The sequence below is a fragment of the Cervus elaphus genome, chromosome 23 (assembly GCF_910594005.1).
Source record: "Cervus elaphus chromosome 23, mCerEla1.1, whole genome shotgun sequence".
Classification (NCBI taxonomy): Eukaryota; Metazoa; Chordata; class Mammalia; order Artiodactyla; family Cervidae; genus Cervus; species Cervus elaphus.
This window is the reverse complement of record NC_057837.1, coordinates 16,354,039-16,373,778: the sequence shown is the minus strand read 5'-3', so window position 1 is coordinate 16,373,778 and position 19,740 is coordinate 16,354,039. Positions and strand designations below refer to the sequence as shown.

Here is a 19,740-nt window from a genome sequence, read left to right as displayed (position 1 = left end):
GAGCCTGGTGGGCTACCGTCCATGGGGTCACAGAGAGTCGGACACAACTGAGCAACTAAACAACAATGGCAGCAAGTGCCATCCTCAGTGAAGAGGTCTTCAGACTTCCATTCCCACCACCCCCGCTCCCAAACAGTCCTGCTGTTCTCTCAGCTCAGGGCGGCAGAAGGGTAGGAGATCAGAGGGGCCCCTGGGGCAGCCCTGAAAGGCAGCCGAGGTCACAGGCCTGTCACCCCGAGCCCAGGGCACTAGTGGAGGCCACATCCTGATACCCCAAGGACGGTGCGACCCGGGGCAGAATGACACTTGCTTGTTTTCATATCAAAGCTAAAGGTTAAGTGATGCCAGTGAGTGAAAGTTCGAAAGGCAGTAACAGTGTTTTTTGGGAAGTCAGACATCTCAGAAACATGGAGACCTTGAAGCAAGGGTAGTCCCATCCCTGCTGGTCTCTTCCTGCAAGTAAGTCGACTCTGGACTTGCTTCTGTTTCAAAGCTTGGGAGGCTGTCTTCTCCTCCCCTCTGGCCCCTCAGAAACAATGGCGGGTGTTTATCAGTTTGAGAAAGGGGTGGGGAGGTCTTAAGCCTGGACTTGTCCCATCTTTTTAAAAGTCACTGGATGTTTCATTAGCCTGGGATGGCCTATCTTTTGGAGTTCATGGATGAGTGAAATGATTTACAAAATTTGAGGCACATAGAACTGTCGTTTTTTCTTTGGTTGCTCCTTGTGGCATGTGGGATCTTATTTCCTCGAACCATGTGCCCTGCAGTGGAAACACAGAGTCTTAGCCACTCGACTGCTGGGCAAGTCCTGTCCATTTTTATTTTATCAAATATATTTGTTAAAAATATGTTAAAGAATGTTGTTACACATGTGAGAAAGGAGGAGCATAAACTCAGGAAAAATGGACAGTCCGTTAAACTGAATGTAGTTAGCCTTTTAAATAATCCACTGTATTGACCTTTTTTTCGTTGTTGTTGTTAGCACCCTCATTGTCAGGGCCGACTCGTGGAGACCGAGTGGAGTTCAGCCCTGGTGCAGTCATCAGCATTTAAAGGCCACTGAATTTGTGTTTGTTTGAGTACCAGATGATATGATTAGATTGTGGTTTGTAGAAAATTAAATTCTTCAGCTAAACCAGATGCTAAGCCTCTGCCCAGAATCGATATACTATTCGAAGGCCTGGAAACTAATAAACATACCATAACATTAATTTATGGATGGGTTGTTGGCAAATAACTTCAGAGAAGGAATCCAGGCTTGAAACAGCTTTTGTAATGCCAGATGGAGTGTGGATTTAATCAGTCCTGAGAAGGGGTATCTGTATAGTGTCTTCAAAAAAAAAAAAAAAAACCACCTTAATCTGAGTTAGGTCTGAGATAAGCTCTGAGAAAGCAGGGAGAACCAGAACCTAATTGCAAGCGTACAAGCAATTAAGCCCCATGCAAAGAAAACTGGAGGTTCTTTTATGATGAAACGCATTGGCGGGGGCGGGCAGGGACAACTTACCCACCCAAAGTCCAGTCACCTGGTAGCTTTACCCAAGGACAAGAGGCCACAAGGCACTGACCTCACTAACCAAGCAAACGTTCTGCATGCAGGGTGGCAGAGCTGGAGCATAGCACCCTTCGAGAAACTCTCAGGACCATGGACTACACACACCTCCTCAGCACCCCGTGTCTCTTCCTCCCATGTGTGTGCACACAGGCCAGACAGCTCGGCAGCAGTTCTTTATTTCTGTGTGTGTGGCTCGGGGGGGAGAAGACAGTGCAGTTCAGCTAAGGAAAGTGATAACCTACCTACTTCCTTAATGACGCTGTAATTAAGGCTGTGTCCCTGCCACGCGGTTGATGGCCACACTGACCACCCCGTCCATACAGAACCCAGAGGCCCTACTATGTTTGTTTCCAGCAAATCTGTAGACCCTGCCCTCCTGCTTGCCCCCACCCCTGCTTCCTCCTAAAGTGTGTTTTGAAGTCCACGCTGAGGCAGATCACCCAGCCCACTTGTCATGCGATGGGGGCTGCGGAGTGTGGCATCTACTACAGACTTCAGCTGGGCCTTCCGAGGCCAGTCACCTCCCCCGAGAGGACATCTGTGTTGACCATTTGGCACAGGAGTCAACACCTTTCTGGCCCAAGAGGTCCCTGGCTTCTCTCCAGGGAGGAGTATGATGATTAGAACTCAGGGATACGGAAAAAATGGAGACAGAGACCCAGGAAAGAGGCCCCCACTGAAGGTAAGAGCCTTTGTAAGTATGCCTTTGTTACCTGAGTGTATGTTCAATAAGCATTTGTTGAATGAATGAGTCAAAGCACATCAAAAAGGAAAAAGCTATTGCACATGAAGCTTGGGTGGCACCAACAAGTGTCCTCCCACTGGTTACTTGCCAGGCTCTCGTCTGAAACTCTCTGGGGCCTATGGGGACCTTGGTGATGGTGTCCTCCTGAGAAGGTGAGTGATGACTTTTCATGGGGTTGTGGCAGCTGCGAGTGGAGCTCCTGGACCTGGTTGATAGCAGAACCTGGACTAAAACCCGTGTCCCGTGACCCCCAGCTGAACATGCTGTCTAACCTGTCAGGCTGCTGACCCAGCCAGGAAGTGTGTACCATCCACGTGCACCCCGCTGCGGGAGAGTTTGGGAGTGATTAACTCGGGTCCTGCCACTGACCTCAGTAAAGCCAGGGGCCTCCTTAAGAACTTGCATTCCAGAAGGAAGGCTTGACCTTGAACCCTGCTCTCCTTTTCCCCTTGGGCAAACCTTTTTACTCAGAGAGTTCACCTCTGCCCCCTTGTACAGTGAAGATGATGCCTAAGCTTAGCAGACGAACGAACTCACAGTGACTCCTCTGTACCTGTGCTGAGTGACAAACGAAGGGACAAGTGCCCAAGTGGCCACAATATTCCTTTCCCTACCAAGGAAGTGCAGAGGGCTCTCCATTCTAGCCTAGAAGCCAGGTGAGGCTCCACACTCCATCAGCCTAGATTTTTTTTCTGGGTTGTTTGAAGCAAAGAAGTAGTGCATCCCCTTCCTTTTTTCCTTCCCTCCTTCTCTCCCTTGAACAATTACTGAGTATTTGCTGTGTATTGGGCACTGGGGATAGAGCAGTGAGGGGCTTCCCTGGCAGCTCAGATGGTAAAGAATCTCCCTGCAGTGTGGGAGACCTGGGTTTGATACCTGGGTCAGGAAGATGGCAACCCACTCCAGAATTCTTGCCTGGAGAATATCACAGACAGAGGAGCCTGGCGAGCTACAGTCCACGGGGTCCCAAAGGGTCGGACACGACTAAGTAACTAACACTTTCACTATGCCGTAGAGCAGTGAACAATGGCCCACACCTCATGGGGCTCACATTCCAATGGGGGAGACAATAAAGTCAACACATAGCAAGGCAGCCAGTGAGGCAACAAAGCACGGAGGGTGGGCTGGAAGGGGCTGTGGTTTTATTTAGGACGGTCGGTGAAGACCCCCCTCCCCTGGGGAGAAGTTGACCTTTGAGAATAGACTGTAAGGAGGGAGCAAGACATTTAGGTATTTGGAGGAGAGTCTTTCAGACTGAAGGGGTAGCTAGTGCAAATGTCCTGGGGCAGGAGTGGCCCATTTGCTTGAGGAAGAAGAGGAAGGTTCATGAAGCTGAAGCCAAGAGTGTGTAAGGGGCCGAGAAATCTATGAGAGAGAAGGTCTGGGGCCAGATCCTGAGATTATGAGGCCATTAGAAAGATGGGAAATCACTGGAGGATTATGAGCAAGAAATAGGTTGATGTGACTTTTGTTAAAACACTGTTCTCCCATCTGCTGGTTAAGGAACAGGTCAGGGTGTGCAGGTGGCAGCAGGCGGAGGAGTTGGCACATCTCAGCTGTAAACCAAGGGGAGGTGACGAGACCGTGGACAGGGCGGACCACTGAGGGGTGAGAAGTGGTGAATGTGTTTAAAATATATTTTAAAAATGGAACCAACACCCTTGCTGCTGGACTGGATGTGGGCCGTGAGCCAAGGAAAGGAGAGAGGACCATTGCAGATATTTGGAGTCTCTTTTTGGCTGAGTAGCTTGGAAGATGATGTGCCCTGGACTGGGATAGGGAAGATGTGGGAAGGGCAGAGGGAACGTGAGGGCACTTGTATCGGGCATATTAACCTTGAGTTAATGTGTGTACTGAGCTCTTCCTCTGCATCAGGCACTGGGCAAAGCATCTTACAGATAGCGTCCCGTTTAATCCTACAACAGTGCTATTGTCATCTCATTTTAGATCTAAGAAAATGGGCAGCTGTGGCCATTCACAGCCTGACAAGACCTCCTGCAACAGCAGCAAAAATAGATCTTTCCCGTCTAATTGTTCTGCCCTAACTGCACGGTCATGGTTGGTACTGGCTCGTCACACTGTTAATGAAGAGATGAGTTTTATCCTTGCTGTCACTGAACAGGGAGAGATTATCAGCTTTGTTCTGCTCCTGGAGCCCCGTCGATGCTCCATAGACACTCGAATGACTGAGTGAGTGAGCTTGCGGAACGTGTGGACACCGACCACAGGCTGGGCTGAGTACATTTCCTGCCTGCGAGTGGGGAGGCCCGGGAGCAGGGCGGAGGGTGGCGTCCGTCCATCTATTGGGCACATGACAGGTTCGGGGGCGAGTGAGCTTGAAAACCAAGGGCATGGATGGTTCACGGTGAGCAACTGGGCTTCATAACTAGAAGCATCAGAAATAGAAAATCTGAGTCAGCACCTGAATCAGGTGAGCAGCGTCAGGCAAAGTATGAGTCGTGGGGTGGGGGAGGAGGGGGCAGTTCATGGCTAATCTGTGGGACTGGGTGTGCTTTGCTGTTAGCAGTGGGGAGAGCCTTGCTAGCTGGGGGAGTCCTAAAGAGGTCAGCGGTGCGCGCTGAAAAACAGAGAGGTGGGAAGAGCCCCAGGTGTTCCGTTCAAGAAGTGTGTTCGTTACCTGTTGGCTGAGTAACGAATCACCCCAACCGGAGTGGCCCACGACCACCATGTTGATGTACGACGTCTCACAGTCCAGGAGCAGCCGGTGACATCTTGGAGGCTCGTCGCTGCAGTCCGACTGTCAGAAGCCTGTGCCCACGGCTGGCCCTGATTCAGGGGCAGAGAAGCAGGCTCACCTTTCTCTGGGAGGTGAATCCAAGAATGTGCTGGCATGTTTTACAACCGCACAGAGGCATGTGACGTGGTCTGGGGATCTCATAATTATCCCCTCCTGATTATCCAGGAGACTTGTCATCTATCCAGTGGAAAGTTTCTTGGTCCCTGTGATGGTTGGCGATTCGTGTTGGTTGGGCAGGGGGGATAATGTGACGTGCAGACAAGTTGGCTACGTAATTTCTGAGTCTAAATGCCGTGTCAGTGTTATTACCAGGAAACCCCAGGCCTGGAAACACTTTTTTTCTGGACTCAGGAGGATATATATGAGAGCAGAATGTAAAGTAGTCTGTATCCACAGGGATACAAAATGAGCTAGGAAGTCAGAAAAAGTAAGGAGATGGAGCTGGAGAGGAGAAAGTGGCCTTGACACTGTTGTGTTTTTGACTTGATACAGTAGCAGAAAATTCCGAGTCTTTGAGAGACAGCAATATTCTGGACCACTTACACTAATCAGCTGCCTCCGTGACTGTTAAAACCAAGAGTGACACCAGTCCTTGCAAAGTCAGACCACTCATGCTATTGACCCCGGTGTGAAGGCTCTTGGGGTTCTGTGTGTGGAAACTGGACTGTAGATAATTGTTTTGTTAGAGGGGAATTGGGAGTTTAGTGAATATGGTCACTAAATATAAGTGAATTAGTGAATTCAAGTGTATTTCCAAGTGGAGTTTGAAAGCCTCCTGTACGGACATTGATTGCACCATGGGATGTTTGCCTGATGCCAACTAATTAGAAAAGTCCATTCTGGGCTTGGCTTGAGTGAGCCCAGGGAAGCATAAAATGTGTCACTGTAGCTGGTACCCTGGATTCCCAGGATAACTCGTCATCTCCTTACACTTGGTTGAGTTTATTCCACACACAGACCTTCACTAAAGGCCACCATGTTCCACCATGTGAAGCAATTGCCAACATGTTGTGGCGCCAGCAACTGGAGTTCTTATCTGTGGAGGTTAAACAATTAAAGAGGAGCCTCAGTGTCACTGGAAGCAATTCCTTGGACCATTTGCCACTGTCTGCAAAGAAGTCCAGACACCACTGCTGCAGCGTCGACTGGCTAGCAAAGATTCGTTTAGGCTGGGGGACTTGCCATTTTGGGGTCCAGCATTATGACCGACTCCTCAGTGTCTCGGGCTGGGCAGATTCCCATGAGGGCAGACCCCAGACCCACATCTCTTAGTGTGTGATGGTGTTCAGTTGAAAAACTGGGCTCAATAAAAAAGTTTATTTTTTGAAACAAGATTTCTCAAAGCCTTTAATATGCCAGCATGCCTCGTGAAGGACAGGAAGCATTTTCACATCCTTTGTGACCATCGGAACCATTTTCCCTGAGATCACTTTGGATGACTGTTTTCCAGCAGCAACTTTGGAATACACAAGCCTAGACTAGAACTGCTTAGAGTGTGGCCCTTCACCTGGTGGTCTCCAATGGGGTAAGTACGGAAATTGGGAATAAGTCTTTAGAAACTTTTCTGGCACTAGGACAGAGTAATTTTATGTCTGTTGAAACTACCAAAGTAGTGGGGCTTATATTTTGTATTTCTTTGGTTAATTTCATGTTCTGAGTCATTAAGTTTTCAGTTCAGTTCAGTTCAGTCGCTCAGTCGTGTCCGACTCTTTGCAACCCCATGAATCACAGCACGCCAGGCCTCCCTGTCCATCACCAACTCCTGGAGTTTACTCAAACTCATGTCCATCGAGTCGGTGATGCCCTCCAGCCATCTCATCCTCTGTCATCCCCTTCTCCTCCTGCCCCCAATCCCTCCCAGCATCAGGGTCTTTTCCAATGAGTCAACTCTTTGCATGAGGTGCGAAGCATTAAGCATTAGGTTTAAGCATCAGCATTAAGTTTTAGGGTATTTCATAAAAAATATCCATCTGCAGCATACCAAAAGTGAAAAAAACAACAGTCCCTCTCATCATTTGAGAGCATCCCCACCAACAACAAACCCCAAATCAGATTTTTCTAGCATGAGGCCATGCGCACAAAGGTTACCCCCAGGTGGACTCTAGACACCCTTCCAGCATCCTCTAGCCCTGCATGGCAGGCAGCCCTGCCTGTTGTCACTTCTTCATTCACCCATGATTTTATAGTCTGCGTGTGGAATCTCAGACCCTCCCCATGGTCCATCCACTCCTTGCTCATGGACGAGAAGCCCCAGAGAGGGTTATGGAGCAGAAAGGAGGCAACAGCCATTACCCTGCCTGACCCACCCCCCACATTCAGCACCTCCCATTCAGGAATGGTGACTTCCCAACCAGGAACAGAGGCCTGGGAGGATTTAAGTAACTGGGTTGAAACAGTGCTTGCCTTTTGTCCTCCCAAACTGTGCTGGTCATGTAGGTTCCCCCCACCCCTTCATTCCTGCCAGCTTTCTGAAGTGTTCTCCAATACAGGACTTCAGTCTTTTAAAATAATAATGGTAATTGCCTTAACTGGTGTTCTTTAAAGGTAGATCCTTCTTGCCCACCTCCTCTGAAGATGTGAATAATGCTCTGATTTATTGCTTGGTGCTCAATCCACATAGTATTATTTCCTCTTTATACCTGTTAATGGGCATTTGTAGGAGGGGGGGGCAAAAAACTTCCAGAAGTCCCTATTTTTTCAGCCTAGATTAATTACAAGTAATTTTTCTTTGTTTCCAGGAAATGGTAGATAATCAGCTTTATGTAAAGAAAAATATGCACATGGCATATGGCTGCACATTCCTTTGGGGCCTTTCACAGAGAATTAGAACTCTTAACACCCCACTGGGATCCCCAGCAGAAGTGATTTGCTTGTCATGTTTCTGGAGACCCAGTCCTGTTATTAAGGGACAGTAGTTGGCCCTGCATAATTTTTATCCCAAACAGCTGCATTCTTTCAAATGGTTGTTCCATCTGCTTGACACACTCTCGGGAAGCAGGCAAAACATCATGACCTTCCGTCTGTGTATGAAGAACTTGAGGACGAGGCATCCACATGGAAGGATGCACACGGCTGGGTGGGGGAGCTTGGGACAAGTTTTCAGGAACCAGCCCTTGGGGCATCCAGACACCCTCCTCTGCTCCTTATGTTCTTTCGTATGTCAGAGGGGACAGAAACAGACCAGCTCTGGTTCTTAGAGTTCTATTTTATGTTGAGTTTTAATCTCCTGGTTGGTGTTGTGTGAAATTGCTGAGAAATGTATCCATCACAGGTAACCTATAAAAGGGGAAATTGGGAAGCATTGAGTTTTGCTTCTAAAATTCCTCTTGGAGTGTGATGAGCAAAAGCAAGTAATTTGTATTCTGGAGTTCTTGTTCACTTATGCTTGTGTGTCATTTCTTTGCCTTTGTCCACATTTTTGAAAAACAGTAAAAATAAATGTTTCCTCTGTAGTCTTCGATCTGTCATCTATCTATCTACTCATCCTATACCTGTATCTTTATTTGTCTATGTATCTATCCAATACGTTTATCTAACTGTCTAGCTATCTATCCAGCATTATCTATCCACTGTAGGGATAAATTCTTAAATTTGTAGGACAAATTCTCCTCTATCCTCTTTAGGTCTCCAGTTGGGTCTAAGAATTAAACAGACAAAAACAGATGAACAGGGGAAAAACATACACATTTTAGTAAATTGTTACACATTCATAGGAGCCTCCATAAGAGAATGAACTCAAGAAGCAACCAGAGCAGAGTCTTTTTATACATTTTGGAAAGAAAAAAATGCATTTGTGAAGAATGGACAGGACAGAGGGGTTAGGGCCAGAGTTAGTAAGTGGTGAAGGAGTAATGAGGAAGATGAGGGTTGGCAGAACGAGGTTTGCTTGTACACACTCAGGCATCTTTTCAATTTGTGCTGTCTGTCCATTTCAGCCCAAGCTGTCAATGCTTTTTCCAATATAATTCCCTTTAAAAATGTTGTGGATGCCCTATGAATCCTATTGGGGGCTCCCTCCATTAGGAAAAAAGCCTCACCTGCAAATAACTCCAGTATATGCTTTGTGGGGACAGGGTTGGTGAAGTGCCCAGTCTATGGCATTTGCTTCTATGGCAGCCCAAGCCGACTAAGACAGTCACACGCTTGGGTTCATCCATAAAACAGATTTTCCTGACAGTGCCCTGTAGTTAATTTTTCCTAGGAGCCCTTTAAGCTTAACATCATTTACTGTCTGGAGAAAGTGAGAGTTTTCAAATCCAGAAAGTTCTGCTTCTCTTTTGGTCGACAGTTCTGCCTTTAGCTCATTTCTCTTGTCTTTTTACTAAAAGCAGCAAGAAATCAAATGGCCCCTTCAACACTCTGCTTGAACCATCTCCTCTGCCACCTCACCCCAGAGAATAAAGTATATTTTCTACCTTCCTTATTACTTTGGAAACAGTGCTGGTAAAATTGCTGTCTCTACTAACATAACAATTTCCAGTAAGATTTTTCTGTTTCCTTTAATCCTCGGCCATCCACGCCTGATGAGGAAGAGGTGGGACCCTGACTAGTAGAAGTACAGGTGCATCCACATTTGTGAGCACGTCATACTGTTGTTTAGAGCCTTGTATCATTCGAGGTGCTGCTCCATCTCATTGCTTCAGACCCTTATGAAGTAGACTCACTGATGAGAACACAGAAAGTGTGTTCTGTGATTCTTTCAAGTTCACATCGCTTGTGGCAGACCAAGATTTGCAAACAAGTCTTTGTCAGAGCCCATGACATTTCTAGCTTGTCAAAGAGCAGGTTGTCTAAGGGGGCCCTCTGTGTTGGATGGACGGATGGATGGATAGGTTCCTCTAAGTTGGCTCTGCCACGGCCCCAGGTTTTGTGGTAGAAATAGCAGGGGGTTCTGTTAGATGGGGATGGGTGGAATGCATGCTGCTCTCCTTGGTAGGTGCTTGTGACTGAGGAGTTCAGCTCAACACCAAAGACTGATTAAGGCTCTTTGGGTTGACCAGATGGACCTGGGGGGAGGCACACAGGGATCAACTTGGGTGTCTCATTTCCATTCCCACCTGAACCTGAATCCAGTCATTCACGAGGAAACTATGCCATCCCAGGGTCTGCTGCTACCAGAGCCACTGACCCTCCATCCCAGGGTCCCTTGAGAGCCCCATGGCCTGAACCTCTTTGTGCACGGCAGCCGGGGGATGCTGGCAGCGCCCCATCACACCCCCTGCTGGAAGCTGTCCAGCCTCCCGTCTGCTGGAGGGAGTGGCACCTGCTCCCAGGCCCTGCCTCTGAGAGCAGCCTTGGCCAGAGAAAGGCTGGCTGAGTAGAATTCGTTCATCTGCTCCATCTGTTCCCATCAGCATGGAAGGAGTCAGGACAGCCCACTTGTGTGCAGCAAATTAATCAATGAGGGCTTTGCTGATATTGGAAGAGGCATATGTGGGCTTTGGAGTTGACTGGCTCATGACCAGCTATGTGGCTTTTGGCAGGTAAGTTCATTTCTCTGAGTCTCTGTGTCCTCATCCACAGGTTGGGGTGCCACCTCTGCGGAGTGTTGTGAGAATTCAGTATAAAGCACGTGGTACAGTGTTGGACAAGCGGGGACGTTCAAAGAGGTAAGTTTCCTTCTTTAGTAATAAGGAAAGAGGTTTTCATCTGGGGAAAAGTGAGGTGTGTATGTGTGGGAAAAAAGAAATTAGAGGGACTTCCCGGGTGGTCCAGTGGCTAAGACTCTGTGCTTCCAAGGCCGGGGGCCCTGGTTTGAACCCTGGTCAGGGAACTAGATCCCATGTGCTGCAACTAAGACCTGGTGAAGCTGAATAAATACATATTTTAAAAAATTAGATAGCTTATTAGCTTGATGCGGGAAAAGATGTTGCAGGACTCCAAACTCCTATGCTATACCTGTAAAGAACAAGGAGAGCCCCTTCTGTCTACCAGTGGGGGTCCTCAGACCACATTGCTTAGTCCATGTTATGGACTGAATTTTGTGTCCCCCAAGACTTGCTGAGATCCTGACTCCCCCGGTGATGGTATTAGGAGATGGGGCCTTTGGGAGGTGATGAGGTCTTGAGGGTGGAACTCCCCGGTGGCGTTGTTGTTGTTTAGTTGCTAGATCATGTCCAGTTTTTTTTGACCCCATGGACTGCAGCATGCTTAGGCTTCCCTGTCCTTCACTCTCTCCCAGAGTTTGCTCAAATTCATGTCCATTGAGTGGGTGATGCCATCCAACCATCTCATCCTCTGCCATCCACTTCTCCACCTGCCCTCAATATTTCCCAGCACCAAGGTCTTTTCCAATGAGTCGGTTCTTTGCATCAAGTGACCAAAGTATTGGAGTTTCAGCTTCGGCATCAGTCCTTCCAATAAATATTCAAGGTGGATTTTCTTTAGGATTGACTGGTTTGTTCTTGAGGTTGGAGGAACTCTCAAGAGTCCTTAGATTTAGTGTCCCAGAGAGCTTTCTAGTCCCTTTTGTAATGTGAGAACGCAGCAGGAAGGCTCCACCTGCAAACCAGGAAGTGGCCCTCACCAGGCACAGAGTCTGCAGCCTTCGCCCCTGGGAGAAATGAGTATCCACTGCTTAGGGCAGCCAGCCTGTGCTGTATTGGTTACAGCTGCCCTAGCCGACTGAGACAGCCCCATGGCTGATTCGAGTGAATGCAGACAGAGCGTTCTTGTGGTGCAGAAGCAGGCACAGACTTGATTATTTTTGGAAAATCGACATTTAACTATTTGTCTCTGTGCCTCAGACTTTTTGGAAGGGAAAGGATTTGACCGGTCCTCAGACAGGCATGGAGGATGATAGTTCATCATATCTAGGGCCCGACTGCCTTCAAATGGCCTCTCAGTCTTGGCTTTGCCCCAGCACAGCTCCCGCACATAATAAGTGCTCAGCAAACCTAGGCTGACTCTCCGGTAAGAACATTTCTCACTCTGCCTGACCTTTATTACATGTCTCCACCATCCGAGGCTTCTGGAACTGAAGCAGGAACTCCAGTTTGCCACACTCTGCCTCCTTCAGTGGCTTTAGCAGAGCCTCTGGGTGTCCAGCCTCCCATGAGTCCTGGTTTGTACGTCTTTTTTCAACCCTGAAGAAAATGTGTGTTTGGGCACTTAATTGGACAGGGCTTACAGGTGAAAAGAAGGTAGAAAAAGAACTGCCCCCCCACCACACCACCCGCCGCCACTCCTCATCTCTGATTCTATTGCAAATCCTCCTCCAAGACTGACCCAGCTCGCAGCCTTGACATGCGGTCCTGGGAAGGGAGTCACGTGACTGTGGCCTGTGTCGAGCATCCTGCTGAGACCCGGCGGGAGGACAAGTCATATTAATTCTGTCTGACTCCAAGGGTCTCCTTGCAATTCTGTGCAGACCCTGCTCAGAGGTCCTCAGGGAAAAGAATGTTTTTAAATCAAGGACAAAAGCTTGGTGCAGGCAGCCCTCCTGGGGTTGGTGGCCAGCGCTCCATAGAGAAATCGAGTGTCCAGAGTCAGGCTTTCCGCATGAAGGGCCCTGCCCACGTCCGTCGTGAACGTGGAGCCTGCTGGCCTGCTGCAGCGGTTCTCCCTGCCCTGGAGCTCTGTCTGGTGACTGGCTGTAAACTTGGTCACCCAGGGGGCTGTGGCTCTCCATCCCCGGACTGGGGAGGGTCCTCTCCCTCCTCAGAGGAGCAGGTCTGTGGCCTGAGAATCGTTTGATGGGGTTGCTGTCTGGTTGACCGGCCAGGGGCATTGATTCCATGCTGTTCTGTGAGCTCCCTGTTCACCCAGGTGGGAGCTGCCCACGTGGCTCAGGGCTGGGGGCCCTGGGGAGCCTGGTGGGTAGCTGTCCCCCAACCATGTGAAATGCTGTGGCCGTGTTTCTTTCCTCTAAGAGTCTGTTGATAAGTGTCATTCTGGACGTGGCTGCATCTCCGCAACAGCTTTGGGTTTTAATTTATTCATGTGTATGTTCTCAGAGCCCCCTGCCACTGCCAAAGGCTTTATGGCCTCTTAAAGTTTCAGCGCATTTGCTTTATGGCCAGTGTTTGTTGAAGGGAAGTGGTGTTCGGGGAAATGATCAGTCTGCCTTCCGACTGGATGATGGATGAAGGATTAGACTTTGCTCTTTCATTTAGAGCTTGAACACCACCTGGGCATATGCTGTCCAGCGCCGCCGGTTTCCTCAGGTTTTCATTAATTCGTGCGTATGTGCACCGGCCCGTGGGATCCTCTCTGTGCCAGACTCGGCCCTAGGTGTGTGCTAAGTTCTTGTGGCTCATCATACTGAATCCCGTGGGTCGCAGGTTCCTCTGAGTCCTGCTGCAGCACTCTGGGGATCTGGATGTAAGTCCCACATCCTCCAGGTGTCGTGCAAACCCTCTCCAGCCTGGCCTGCCCCCGGGGGTGCTGGACTCAAGGCTGGGTGTGTTGATAGCAGTCTACTGAATAGCTGTGGTGAGGAGCCAGGTGCCACGGTCAGCGTTACCAGGTGATGGGAGCACAGGGATGTGCAGACGCGTCTGGGCCCCATCCGGCCTGCCACTCATCAAGGGAATGAGACAGTTGTAAGGACCAGGAGCAACTGGGGACGCGGGTACCACTCACAGCAGTTGGGCGAATGCGGGTCTCACTTGCAGGCCTGTCCCGCTGAGTAGGGGTGGATTCAGCAGGAGCCTGTCTCCCTGCAGCCACAACCTTGGAACTGGATTTTATTACCTTCTACCCTGGTGCCTTGTGCAGGAGAGCCAGGTACAGCGGCAGGGAGGAGAGACGAGCATGGTGGGTGGGCTCAGCCAGCGACCCTGTCCCCCCAGAGCCAGAAGAGAAGTGAAGGGCCCTGAGCTGTCCAGATGAGCAGTGACCCCACCTCCAGTCTGCACGAAGCTAGGAGAGGAGTCCTCATCCCCTCCCTGCTAGCAGGGAGGTGGAAAGTGATAACTGATAGGCAAAGAAAGTCATGGGCTGGACGGACCCTCCCATCCTTGTGACAACGGCACCTGGTCGGGGTTGAGGGACATTCTGGCTCCTGGGAGGGTCCCTCCCCCCCCACCCCCGCAGGGGGCAGACATCTTGGCTTTGGAATGACCTGATCCTTTAACATCTTCCTTGACATAAAGTCCCATAACCTTCTTTCGATATCAGTTGTCAGTGACAAAAATTCCTGGGTCAAATTGGAGGATTTCACAGTCTCATCTGCCTAACTTGGGTTTTATGAGTTTGCCCTCCAAAGGAAAGATGGAGGAAGAAGGTGGGTGGAAGTGCTGCTCCTTTGGCTTTAGATTCCATCAGAGACAGCAGAGTCAATGGGAATTATGCCAAGCATGGTGTGTCTCACTTAGAATTGTATGAAGATGCAAGGAACAGAAAGCCAGCTAAAATGGCTTGAACACATATGGGTTTATTTTGCTCACATAAGCAAATGTTTAGAGGCAGGGCTTGCTGTCCCTGGTTCCCTTCATCCATGATGCTCACGCAAACTCCTCCTTTGCCTCATGGTAGCAAGATAGATGCTATGGCTCCAGACACTGTGTCTGAATACAAGGTGGAAAGAAGGGAATCAAGGAGTCAAACCAGCTATGTCTATCACTTTAATAGGAAAAGTAAAGTATCCCAGAAGTGGATAATCTACTTCCATTTGGGTCCAGAGTGGATCGTGAGGCCACCCCTGGTTGCAAGAGAAGTTGGGAAGCTGGGAAGTTGGGGAACAGGATGGTCACGATGATCTGGTCTGGGCATGTGGCCACCACAGATAAGAGGAAGAAGAAGGGAAAGAGGATGTGGAGGCTACAATAGGTGCTTTATCTGAACTGACTTTTGAGTCACATCTCCAAGTAGAGGACCAGCAATCCAGATTCATTTAGGATCCCATCTCGAGCAAACAGGGTCTTTTCACCCGCTGTCTTATGTAGAAAAATTGTTTCTACAAGTGACATTATTAACTTCCTGGCCGAGCAGCCCTGTGGGTTGACCTTCACTTGCCAGTTGAGAGGAAACTGCTGATTCCTGCATATTTACCAGCTGTTCTGTTCGAAAGGGTTGCCTAGTTGGAAGGAAAATGAAGCAGATGGGTCTGAGGTTTCAGGATGAAGTTGAAGGTAGAAAGGAGGGACATCTTTCTCGAACAACGAAAATCTTCAGTCTCAGTGAAACGCTGGTTTGTGACAAGATCTTTGAGAGTCAGGGCCAAGTGGCGGTTGCCCATGGAAACCAAGGGAACTTTTTTCCTGATTGGGTAGCTGGTCTCGAAGAGGATTATGGCAGCCTGGCCACCATGTTTATTTATTTTTTTAAAATTCTTTTTTAAATTGAAGTGTAGTTGATTTACAATGTTGTGTTTGTTTCTGATGTACAACAAAGAATGATTCATATACATATATATGGCTTTCCTGGTGGCTCAGATGGTAAAGAATCTGCCTGAAATGCAGGAGACCCGGGTTTGATCCCTGGAGAAAGGAATGGCTACCCACTCCAGTATTCTCGCCTGGAGAATTCCATGGACATAGGAGCCTGGCAAGCTTATAATCCATGGGGTCACAAAGAGTTGGATATGACTGAATGACTAACACTTTCATAAATATATTTCATATTATTTTACATTAGGAGCTTATTACAAGACATTGAATATTGTTCCCTGTGCTATACAATATGACCTTGTTCTTCTGGCTGCCATGGTTTCATGGAGGTTTTTTCTTAAAATTACATAAATGGAGAGAAAACACAGGATACGGGATACGAGCCCATGGCAGATGGACTGTTGGTTTTCTCTCAGAAAGAGACTTCAGGAACCTCCAGCAAAGCTCTGCTAGTTATTATTTAGGGATCCAAAGAGAGGTTTCTCTCCTTTAACGCTAATGAGAGATCTGATATGGAGTGTGGCTCCTGATATTTCTAATTCTAAAAAATATTCAGAGAGTTTTCAACCCCAGGCAAGGTTAGGAGCTGGCTTATGAGAGGTAGAGTTCTTAGTTGAGCCACATGGTTCTTACAAATGAAATTTATGCTTGTTTAAATAATATATATGTTTATTTATTTGTATTTACAAGAAGAACTCTGGACTGGCTCACAGGTTTCTGATTCCGCTTTCCTGGCTGGAAAGGAGCGGTCCCTCCGACCCCTCAGGCCACCTGGTGGCCACGATGGGCACTGCAGTGTCCCCCGGGGACAGTGTCCAGGGGTGTCCCTGCCAAATTCAGCTCCTTTCTGTGATAGAAAAGGCACACTGGCTGATCGGTGCTGATTGGATGGTGATTTCGGGGTCTTTTGGATTTCATTCTCCTGTCTTTTTTTACAAGTATCTTTTGCTATTATGCTTTTTACTGTAAAAAACACATAACAAAATTTGCCATTTTCATAACATCTTTACCGTTTCACCTGTACAGTTTATAGTAATATTGAGTATATTGCCATGATTGTGAAGCAGAGCTTCAGAACTTTTCATCTTGTTGAACTGAAACTCTGTATCCATTAGCCTATAACCCTCTCTGAGTTCCTCTCCCATCCTCATTCCGCGTGGCATGTTTAAGCCTGTCTGGTTGACCACAGCTGAGGACCTGGGCCTTCAGTGGAGAGCTGACAGCTTGCAGTCCATGAGGCCCCTTCTCCATCTCGGATGAGAACTGGGGGAGATGGAGCTGAAGAAAGTAAAGCAGTTTCCCAACTCAGGGCTTATGGATCAACATGGAAGGGGTGGTGGTGCAGTGGGAGCCTGTGAGGCGGCTGTGGGCGAATGAGCCAGGCTCCCTCTCATGGACCCTGCTTTCTGGAGGGGCCGGGGGCCTAATTGTGCGAGGTGTTTGCCATGGAAAGAAAAGCTGGTCACTCCAGTGAGTTGGTTCAAGGCAGTGGAGCTGAACTGAACCTGTGTCTCTCGTGTCAGATTTGCCTCATGTTGGTATGTGGAGGAGACTGTTTTCCTGCTGGTTAATGTGAATTACAGTAATACTTGCTTTCTTTGACAGAATCGTCCCAAAGTGACGGGAAGCAGTCCCTGGAGCTCACTGCAGCTCAGTCGGGCCCCTCATCTGCTGGGAGGAGGCTGGTTTTCCTCCTGTCTTCTCCCCAGTATCCCTGGCCGCAGGGTAGGACGTCTGTGTGTAGATGTGTGTGTGTGAAGATACAGTCTGTTTACCTGTAAAATGTGTGTCTGTTTATGAAATGGACAAACCAAAGACTGCGGGGATGCAGGACAGGAGATGCTGCCTGCAGGCCTGGGTGAGAGGAGTCCCTGCCCACACCTGGGGGGTGAGGACCCCAAGGGCTGAGTGACGGGGCGCTGACAGCCTCCTTTCTGGATCCTGAGACCCTTAACGTCATACCTGCATGGCCCCAAGCCCACTTTGAGGGCCCCATCTCAGGGCCCGTCCTCCTGAGAGCTGACTGGGGCTGGCACGTCCACGTGTGTGTGCAAGGCCCCCTGAGCCGTGGGAAGGTGTGCGGGACGGGACCCGAGGGGGCGTGAGGGGCAGGCGGCCCTGCACGGCCATGCTCAGTGTGGAGCTCTAGTTGTTGTTCAGTCGACTCTGCGACCCCGTGGGCTGTATCCTGCCAGGCTTTTCTGAATGGGATTGTCCAGGCAAGAATACTGGAGTGGGTTGCCATTTCCTTTTCCAGGGGATCTTCCCGATCCAGGGATCAGACCTGCGTTTCCTGTTTTGGCAGGTGGGTTCTTTGCCAGGGGAGTCGTGGAGCTCCAAGGAACCTGAGCTCTACCTTGGAAATTGGCCTCTGTGTCCACGTGAGGAAGTGCTTCTTCAAGAAACGGATGGCACATATTCTATTTAAGAATTTGTTGGCTCAATTTATTATTTTAAAATACATGTCCACATAGAATGTAGTCCTCTGTCTGTGACCTTGTGCCAGAGCCCACACATGTTCAGGGCGGTCTATTAAATTCCCCTTGTGTATTTACCTTTGAAATCATGAAAATGTTTTACATAATGATGACATGAAATTGTATTTTAATGTGTGCTTCCTAAACGTTGAAAGCAAAGAGAAACAGCTGAGCAGAACTGGGTCTTGGACCAGTGGCGTAACTATCCCAAAAGAGACTGTTTTAGGTGACTATAAAATGCAATTGTTTGACACTACGTCCCTGCTTGGGCTGTATTCTGAGGATAAAAAGAACTGCGAAACATTTTAAGAACTGTATCCAGTGACTCTGTGGTTTGCGGTGGCATTAGGCATTTTCATTCTGAAATGATCGTGTGTACGTTGTGTAATAAAGCGCAGGAGTGCTTCCATTTGCCTCCCGGAAGCTCCAACCCCAGCCTCGCGCTGCCTTTGTAGACAAGCCCCTGAGTCTCGTGTGCCGGGACCCAGATTCTCCCGATGAGAGCAGGGCCGGCAGACCCCATTGCGGAGGTTGTCCCAGTGCCGACCCCGGCGCTGTTGTGAAGGTGAATGACTTAGTTCTCGTGACAGGTGTTTAGTCATGTTAGCATCCCTGTTCCCTGCCTGTCTGTATCAGGACTGGTAGCCACATTAGGGCTCCGGGGTAAATGTTTGCTGTTTGATTAAATGTATCCTTTCCTGCTGCCCAACTTCAAATGAAAACACTTCAAAAATAATGTCTGAAAAGCACCATCCTTGCTGGGTGTTTACATCTGGGTCCAATCAGGAGGCAGAAACCGTACAATAATTTGAACAAGGGTCATTCACTATAAGAAATTATGAAACAGTGGTACGAAAGTGGCTATAAAGATGGAAAAAGAACTCGGGTGCCCTAGGTCAGGAAGACACCCAAGTAAAGGTAGACTTGGAAGGGGGTTCACCATGGATGAAGCAGGTATGGTGTGGGGTGGGGGGCGCGGACACTGGCTAGGGCAGAAGTCCACTGGTGGCCTTGGCCAGAGCTGACCCGTGTCCCCCGGCAGCAGGAACGTGTGTCCCGGAGCACAGGCCAACGGGGCTCATAGGTGGGCACACAGCGCCAGGGCGCTGCTGCCCGCATGAGGCTGGCAGCCCAGCGGTGTGCCCACTGGGGGTCTGCAGTCCGCAGCTGGGCAGTCACCAGCCTGGGCCAAGGCTCTGATGCTGGCTGCGCGCTCGGGCGGGGCGCCAGCGGGCATTCACACACAGATACACACGCATACACGCAACTGACAACGCAAGGGGGATGAAAAAGAGCAAACCCCGCTCCCTGAAATGAGGGCAAGGGACCTGGCCCTTTCCTGCGCGGGTCCTCTCTCGCCCTCTACTGGCAGACGTTTAGCATTGCACCCACGGTCAAGGAGCGCAGGTGAGTGCTCACAGCCCCTTATCACAGAGCCGGTGCTGCAGGCGAATTTGGGTCCCATAGGCGATAAACTGATAACTGGCTCGCTGGGTGAAAATCTGCAAGATAGACTTGTATGAAGTTATTGAGAGTTCTGTTTTATAAAACTATTTCATGCCCTGAGAAAATCCTCATGATATGCCGTGAAAAAGCAGATTACAGAAACAATCAATACAGTGTAATCCAAATTTTTTTTAAAAAGAGCTAAGATCTTTGTTTATAAGATTCCTGAATGTCTTCTCCTCTCCCGCTGCCTGTCAATCCCCATAATTTTGCGAGAGTGAGAAAGTGAGTCAAAGTTCGGGCATGTTAGAGGACTGATTATTTTAATTCCCTTCCTGTCATCTGCCTCACCCCTTGCCCAGGAGCAGCTGGGGGAATGTGCAGGGAAACGATTATGTTACTCAGATGATTGGACCCTGGTTTCAGGA

The 19,740-nt window shown here is 49.0% G+C and overlaps 1 long non-coding RNA gene across 1 annotated transcript; it reads left to right on the top strand.

Annotated features, from left to right (window-relative positions):
* The first annotated feature begins 3,303 nt into the window (after positions 1-3,303).
* On the top strand, positions 3,304-18,707 carry LOC122681665. Its single transcript, XR_006337066.1, has 4 exons — positions 3,304-6,583; positions 10,582-10,667; positions 16,995-17,114; positions 17,695-18,707. It is a non-coding gene; the product is annotated as an uncharacterized LOC122681665 (long non-coding RNA).
* The last annotated feature ends 1,033 nt before the right edge of the window (positions 18,708-19,740 follow it).